General features: G+C 42.6%; 1 pseudogene; it reads right to left on the bottom strand.

Annotated features, from left to right (window-relative positions):
• Positions 1-944: 944 nt before the first annotated feature.
• Positions 945-1,711, bottom strand: LOC119810405 (annotated as a pseudogene).
• Positions 1,712-6,547: the final 4,836 nt, after the last annotated feature.

Here is a 6,547-nt window from a genome sequence, read left to right as displayed (position 1 = left end):
TTACAGAAGAAGAGAAATTAATGGTTTCTCATCTTCCATTACAGCTAGATTGTTAATCTACACTTATAGCCAGGGGGTTTAAGCAGAAGTTTTCTGGACATCTGTTTTGTGATTGATAGGAATGCTGGCCGTCATTTTCTTTATCCTCTCTTCTTGCATTGACTGTGGATAATGTCCTAATGTTCTGCAACTGCTTTGCAATTATGTAATATAGGTGAGCCAACTAATGAAGGTGGGGGGTGGGGACTAAAAGAAAAAAAGCTGGCCCACTTTCAGACATGAAAGGCCATTGCAGAGACAAGATCTAAAATACCTGACAAACAGTGATAAACTTCTAAGACAGCAAAATTATAGCAGTCTACTTCCTGTGGGTGTTGACATAATTTTCTTCTGTAGGTACAGAACCTTATGACTTCAATGGTCCCCACATTCTGAGTCATGGTGGGCATCTCAAATCAGGTGTCACTTTTATAGTACCTGGAACAAAAAAAGCAAGAGAAAAGCTCTTTAGAAGTGAAGCAAGTTTCCTTCCAGAATCCTAGGTCTTCCCCTGTGACTCTTTCTGGAAGACACACAAGCTTTCAGAAAGTCTTGAATAATGCTGGACCCTTAGGTCATAGGAAGCAGATCTTGAGGAGCTTGGCCAGGAACTGCGAAGCCAGCCAGGGCGCTCTCTCTCTCTCTCTCTCTCTCTCTCTCTCTCTCTCTCTCTCTCTCTCTCTCTCTCTCTCTCTCTCTCTCCCTCTCCCATTTATACCACTCTCTACATAGTACAAGCTAGTTCCTGAATTTAAGGCAGGTCTGGAAATATCTCATTCTCTTAGTGGGAGATGGCATTTCACTTTGAAGAACATATCCCATATGATCTCCTATTTCATACACTATATGATCTAGGTCATGACATTTTTAAAAGCCAAAGGACATACTTTATTAACTCCTGAGTTCTAATTCTCCTTCTCCTGTTCAGTTTTGGTTCCACATGGCCGCCCAGTCAGGCAGGCAGCAATGAGACCCACCTTGTGCCCAGCAGGGGACCTCTTCAGATAGTGAATGGTTTATCAAAGTGCTGGTGGTTACCACTTCCAAAGGAATGCTCTACAGGATTCATGGCCATACTCATACACATGGCCAGCAGTTCCTATTTGTCTTGTACTTGTGGTAGAAGTGCAAGCCAACTTTTAAGACAAGTTTGTCAATTCTGCCCACACCAGCCACAACACCGACAACAGCTCTGTTAGCTGAGAAAGTGACCTCCTTGGACCCTGAAGGCAGCTTTATTCACATCTTCTTGGTCTCCAGATTGTGGGAGATGACCATGGCATAGTTACCAGAGGCTCGTGCCAGCTTGCCTCTGTTTTCAGGCTTCTCCTCCAGATAACATAAGATAGAACCTTCAGGCAAGGTGCCCACAGGCAAAACAATGCTGAGATTCAGTTGGGCCTTCCTGCCACATCACACAAACTGCCCAGTGTGGATACTGCTGCAATGAACACCAGTGTCTGCTTCTTAAATGGGTAAGGATCATGAAAGACCACTTTTGCCAGTGGAGCGCCGCGACCAGGGTCATGAATGATATCATTTACAATTCCATTAATATACTTTACCCTTAATATAGCCATGCTGCTCAGAGAAATCCGCCTTTACAGTGTTTCATGTGCGCACGGAACACAGAACTGGCGCCTTTCCTCTGTCCTTGGATCACACAGCCCATGACCATGAGTCTTTCAGCAAGCACCACCGAAAGATGAATCAGGTCATGACTTTTTAAACTGTTTTCTCTTACAGTCTGATTCCATCCAAGAAAAATTTACATGACCCCAGATATATAGACATACAACATAGGTATACAAGTCAAACGTCTACTAGCAATGAATCATAAAGGCACTTATTTTAAAACACCTCTTTCACACACACACACACACACACACACACACACACACACACATACACACACACACACAATTTTACCAGTTCTGAAGGTGAAATCTGCATATTAATGAGATGAACGAGCATTTTTACTTCTACATAAAGAATTAAATCTTGTCTAAATATGTGCTAGCACAGGACATAGACCACACTCAACATTTCACAGATCTGATGGGTATTTTGATTTTATAACTGTCAATGTGAGGAACACAGCTGCACATAAATACATGGTACAAAATGGCTGAAGTATGTCTAGGGTCATTTCAGAAATTGTTGGAAATTCTGTCCCAGTCTCTGGTCAAACGTTTTTGAATGGCATCTTTAGGAAACTTGAGTCAACAACTCAGCAGTACTTTTAAATTTAAACTTCTTAATCTGATTCAATCCAGAGATTTGCCAGTCTTGTTTTCCACACTCAAACTGCCGTGTTTCTGTAATAGAAAAAAAAAAATTGACATGCACAACAAAGGGCACAAGATTTCATCCCATACAACAGTTTCAAATTTGAGTTGAGTGTGTCAGTCAGAATCCACTGGTCTGACAGGCACAGGGCAATTGCCCATGTGAGCAAGCCTGCAGTGAAGTCCTGTGGCACCACATGGATGATGGATGAGCACTTCTAGAAACACCACAGATTCATTGTGTGTTGATTTTGAATTGTTTTGTTTGCTGAGCACTCATCATTTTGTTTTTACTTCTGCCAAAGTTCTAATACCTGCTCTCTCCACCCCTCATTTAGTTATATGACTCCACAGGGTCTCAGCCCTCAGTTTAAGAAGCTGGACTCTAGATCATAGGCATCCTAGAGATGCTACAGAGGCAACAAGTTTCCAAATGTTACAGGATGCATCTCCAATCCTCAGGCACTAAAATATCTTTCAAAAACTTCTAAGGCACCTGGCACTCTAAGAACAGCCATTGGTGACTGGTGCATTGTTTGCTGGAATTGATAGCTCTGCAAAGGGCAGGCGTCGATGAAGGTGCACCGTAGACCCCGCCAGGTGAAAGGGAACTGCTTCTTACTGTCCTTAGCTTGTGACAAAGTCTTACACAATAGCTATGTAACAATTTCCATGGGTGATGCCGATTTTCATCTTATGAAATTTCATTACTGAAACACCTGTAATGGGTGTGAGCATCTGATTATGTTTATGGAATTTTACAGTCCTTCTCCAAGATCTGTCCATTTACTGTCTCTACAAACCAATGAATAATTTTAAATGGGATGTGGGCAGACTACCAACCCTGAACAGTTCAAGTCTTTAATCTCTGCAATTTCTTCTAAGATATCGTCTTGCTTTTAGATTATTAGTTCGTGAAGGAGAATAAGTTCTAGAAGCTTCTATTAAGGCTTTCTGCCTCTAAACCCTTAATGCTTAGCTACAGGAGCAAATGTGGTGGTTCTATTAGTTGCTGAGGAGTCTGTTCTAATTATGCACTGAAGAACTTGCAAATAAGCATAATGAGGATCAATAAACCCAGTGGGATTACTGTGTGCTGCTCTGGGCCTAATTTATCTTCAAATCTTCATAAGCATTCCCTTTGCCAGTAGACTACTATGGTATTTGGAGCTGAAATGAATAATGTAGACTCAGGGTCAGTGGTTAGCAATTCTTGAACACTCTGGGTATCACTGTCTCCTGAGTACAGTCACCCTTGTCCACAGCTTCAGAGCCTTTTGAAAAAGATTCAGAGCAATAGGTGGTGATATTTCTGATCTCCAGGACTGATCTCAGCAGAACCTAAGAGCCCTGGGCCTGTGAGCTGGCATTTTCCTCAAAGCTATGTCTTTTCTATCATCAACGAGTCATTGCCAAAGATTAACCAAAGATGAGCACTTTATTTTTGTTGCTCAGTGCGGTAGTAATGGTCACCTTTTCCTAGCAGTGAGTTCCTGTTGCTTGTCCTCAGCCACTTCAGAATTCTGTCAACTCCATCCAAACTCAAAACACTCCTAGTGGGAACATCTCCAGGCCCCTGGGTGGTTACAACAGATCCCTTTACAATTCCTGGTGCTCCCCTCACTAAAGCTCTTCTCAGAGCAGGGAGTGCAGCTATAGCTCTCTCAGTGGCTTGGTGAGACCCAGCGTGGAATTTGTACATGATAAACCTGTCAGAACATTGTTATTTTCCTGAGCATTTTTACCCTTTCTCCTAGACTATACCCGTGATGTTTGAGTACGTCAATATCGCTGAGCTTAGGTTTCAGTCAGCTAACTAAGCAACCATGTCAATAAATTCAGTCTGATCCACTGATGTAGCCTGTCCTCTCTCTGGTTTGCCTTCCCAAGACTATTTTCTGGGTTTGTGATTATGTAAATTGGCCTACTTCTGCCATTCTTCTGGAGGAACCGTTTCCCTCTGAGAGAGAGACTTTGCACCTGCCCTCCGGAATGCGGGTAGTCTAACTCGAGCTATGCCTACAACTAATGAATATGTAGAATTGGAGGCAGAAATAGTGCCGAGAAGGACAGAAGGAGCTGGAAGCAGATGCAAACCATCCATTGTTATTGGGAAAAAAAAATGATAGAACATACAAAAGTAAAACTGCCCTGCTTCCTTTTTCTCTAGTCTTCCCAGTGCGTCTCGGTGGCAGAATTTAATAGAAAGCCATCTCACAAGGGAAGTACAGTTGTCGTCAGAGGGAAGAGTCTGAAAGCCAGCTTTTGAAGGCCGGGACTGATCCTGGCCCGGCCCCAGCACTCCTTTACTTATTCATTTTCCACACAGCCTCCACTCATCGTCTCCTGGGAAAAATGTCATGAAGTTTTAAACCACCCCTTTGCCATGCTCAGTCCATTCGAGTGGAGCAAAATGACCCGTCCCTAATTCTAAAGGTGAGCCTGGGATGGTTTTAGCTAGACAGAATATCAAATCACACCAGTTACAATGAAGAAGGAATAAAGAGGAAGTATATAACGTAATTCGATTAAAATGAATGAGATGCGCAAAGGCTTTCTTACACATTCTCAGACAAGGGCAGAAAGAAGCTGGAGGCTGATCCTGAACACCTGTAGGCCCGAGCTACACACATCTTACTGGAACTAGGCATAAAGCTAGTCCACAGAAGAGAATGGAGGTGAGATTAAAAAAAACGATCGGGGTCTAGGTGATACTGATTAAAAATCAGCGCTGTTCCAAAACATTTGCATTTTATCAATCATATACTCCCTTTTCTATGAGCCTGCTTGCCCCCGCTGCTTTTGGTACTTACTCAATGTATTGTTTCAGGCAACTCTCCCTCCCTCCCTCCCTCCCTGCCCCCTCTCTACTAGGGCTAGTTCCAAGACAGATAGCGCTTCCTGTCAGAGACCATCCACGGTTTCTCCCGCCCCATCACTATCTTTACAGCTAATATTAAATTTTATACATACGATAGAAGACTAGAACAGAAACCAACTCTCCATAGTTGTGTCAAGTTCTGTAGCTGTATCCCCCTAGCACAATGATAAAAACCAAATAAAATTATTAAGTGAGCCTATCGTGAACTTCTGTGATTCGAATGAATATCTGAAGTGTTCATCTACTCAGGAGACAGAATCAAGAAGAGTGCAAATTCCAGGATATTCTGAGCAATAGGAAGACCCTATCTCAAGCAACAGCAATAACACACACACACACGAGAGAGAGAGAGAGAGAGAAAGAGAGAGAGAGAGAGAGAGAGATAAAGAGAGAAAGAGAGAGAGGGGGGGGGGGGAAGAGAGACACATACAAAATAGAAAGCAGGCACCCAGTGAGCAAGAGTCCAGTCCTAGGTATTTGCAGACTCCTGCTAAGCTTTGAACTAGCTCTGGGTTTCCCAATAGTTAAAAAGAAAAAAAAAATTAAATTTGCATAATCCTCACACTCTGATGAATGAAGTCTGCAGATTTGGTAGGAGAAAGGTTATTCCATATTTTTCCGCTCTATCCTGGTAGAGGAAGAATTAGTTTTAGTTTCCAAAATTTACTGACAAGAAGTAAAGTTCATTCATATGAGAGTGACCTGCTACTGTCCTCTATACTAGAAGAGCAATGCAAAGTTGACTGAAATGAAACATTTTGCCCACAGTCCCAGGGCTAGAGAGTTGGACAGCCAGGACATAAGCTCATATTTACCTATTTCCAAGTTCACTACCCCCTTGTATTAATTAGTCAGTTTCTCTTTATCATAACAAAACACCAGAAACAATTAACATCTTAAAAGGAAAGCTTTACTTAGCTATTGGCCCTAGGGGTTCCAATCCAAATTCTGGTATTACATCACTTTGGGCATCTTGCAAGGCATACTGCAGCAGAAAAACATATTTATATCATGAACCCAGAAGCAGGAAGAGACTGGGATGCACCCCACCCCCAGCGTACTAAGTCCATCGGATAAGTCTTACCTCTCGAAGGTTCCCTCACCTCACAGTGGGACCACAATGGGTTCAAAGTCTTTATCAACTGGACTTTTGGGGACATTCAACACCCCATCATCTACTTATGTGTAGGTCACTGTTTACTTAGTGCCTTAGAGGATCCAGGCCCCTCCCCTGTCTGATCACCCTATACCTTCCCAACAAACCTCACTTTGCCTATAGGAAAAACCACAGACTATTTTTCTTGGTACTAAGTAAAGCAGAGTTCCATTTTGAGAAACA

This window comes from Arvicola amphibius, chromosome 3 (genome assembly GCF_903992535.2).
Source record: "Arvicola amphibius chromosome 3, mArvAmp1.2, whole genome shotgun sequence".
NCBI lineage: Eukaryota > Metazoa > Chordata > Mammalia > Rodentia > Cricetidae > Arvicola > Arvicola amphibius.
The sequence above is the reverse complement of the archived record's forward strand: the minus strand, read 5'-3'. Positions and strand labels throughout refer to the sequence as shown.